Raw genomic sequence first — 2,275 nt, 5'->3', positions numbered from 1 at the left:
TTGAACTTTTTTCTAATTGCTATTTTGACGGATCCAGAAACATATGGGTGGATTTAGACCTGATACTGATGTTTAAATGCTACTCTTGAACACTACTCGTACCGTGTGATGTAGTTCTTGGGTTCTTGCCGTCGCTGTCTGCATTGAAACAATTTACTGATATGTTGGATGCGATTCTTGGGTGTGACTGCTTGGGATAAAAGAAAGAGAAATGATCAGATAAAGAGGCTGTATTTTGCATGTAACTGTTCTTTCTGTCCATTGTCGTGTATAGAATATCTGATCGGTGCAAAAGGTGGGATGTGTAATGGTGATCGCTTCGGATGAAAATTTGGCTGTTCCACTCGTTGGGTGGCTACAAGATCAAAATCTATGAAAAACAGGTGGAATGATGCCGTGCATTGGTGTGGCCCAGGCAATGAGTGAAGTTGCCTGATTTTCGTACCAGGTGATTTTCATGGCATGGTCTACCTTTTGCACAGAACAGAGATTCTACCAATGTGACACTGGTGAGGAAATGGATGGGAACCGGAAGGAAAACTTTTTTCCATTTCCAATGTTGTTTTGCAATGTGAGTGTCTTTGGAAATGTATTACCTTTTCAATTCTCATTGTTTGTTTTGTCATCTTGAAATGAGTATGTCTACTAAACCAAGGAAAAGAGCAGCAATGACAACTTTAAATGCCACATCAAAGGGTTAAAGTATTTTCCCACCGAAAAAATCCATTTAATAAAATAATTTTTAAGAAAAAAGTTTTAGTCACCTTTTAGGGGCTGTTTGGATGGGAGTAAATGGAGATAAAAGGCTTTAATTAAGATGTTTAGATATGAGTAAATGTAAGAAAATGAAATGAAATGGAAGTAAATAGGCCTGCAAATGAAATCCTCTCCTAGTCCAGAGAAAATAGGGTGAAATGCCATTTTGGGCTCCCTGGAGAGTCGCACAATTAAATAAAAGTGTCGCTACACATGTCCACTATACACGCGACCCACTAATGATACTCTAAAACAATACAACTATCAGCTACATCAATAAAATCACATCAATAGAATGATCCAAACCGTCCAAAGGTTGACCATCTAAATGGACGGTTAAAAAACATTCGCAAGTTGCTTGTTTATGATCCTTATGTTTATGGCTCACTTGAGGTTTGAAATTTCTTCATTTTTAGATAAAGTATGTATTTTAATGGGCTTATTTATGTTATTCAGTCAAATATCACACACATACTATTTTGGAATATTAAAGTTGATTTGGAATATTGTATAATATATCAATGAATCTATTGAAAAATTTAAATGCATTCCAAATCCTCTCATTTACTCCCATGCAAGTGGAATATTTGAGTTTCAAATGCATTTCATTTACTTCCATCCAAACACAACTGAGCGGGTCATGCACTCCCAATTCATCTACGTCCATTTATAAGCTCAACAAGCCCTAAGAAATACTCTTTCTTCTCCTTCCTCTTTTTTCCTCCCTCAAGCAAAGGAAACTGTTGCATTAATGGAATTCATTTTCTTTTCCATGGTTAACCACGTTCTCTCTGAATGATCATACGCCCTCCCCCTAATACATATCTATATATAATAATAATAAAATAAAATAAAGAAAATTGCAATGCAACTTGGCATTCATATCTTAGGTCCCCACGTGTGCAGCAGTCATTCACACGTGCATGGCCACACAAGCCATTCACTAATAAGCACTCAATGCTATAATTTCATCACATTTTATTCTCTTACTATAGCGGCCAGATTTTATCACACTCATGCAATTTAAAAGGCAATATAGGAAAAACCCACTTGCACTTCTACCGCATAAAGATAAAACAAAACACAATGATCATTTGTGCATTACATGTCCTTCAAAATGAGGTTGCGAGTGGAACCCATGGTTCGGCGATTCTTGAAAATGAGGTTGCAAGTGGAACCCATGGTTCGGTAACTCAGAGTTTCAGACAATCCCAAAAGGTTATCAATGAACCAATATTCTGATTTGTGTCCGATTGGTAAATAGTTAATAAGAGAAATAGGAAAGACAGATGTCCACGTTCAAATAAAAAAGATGTCTGCAGGTTGGTGGTTGGGTGGCAGACTCTTAGGAGTTTCAACACCCAGTCAAGGGTTCGAGTATCCATAGGTGATAAAATCCCACTACAGCGTGAGTGTGTGGGGGTGTCTGTGCGTGTGTTAAACAAAAAAAAAAAAAAGTTGGTGGTTGGGATCTTCCATAGCAATTGATGGGTAAGCCCAAGCCCAAACTATTCATTAA

Source organism: Magnolia sinica, chromosome 19 (assembly GCF_029962835.1).
Source record: "Magnolia sinica isolate HGM2019 chromosome 19, MsV1, whole genome shotgun sequence".
NCBI classification, from domain to species: Eukaryota; Viridiplantae; Streptophyta; class Magnoliopsida; order Magnoliales; family Magnoliaceae; genus Magnolia; species Magnolia sinica.
Note: the sequence above shows the minus strand (reverse complement) of the source record.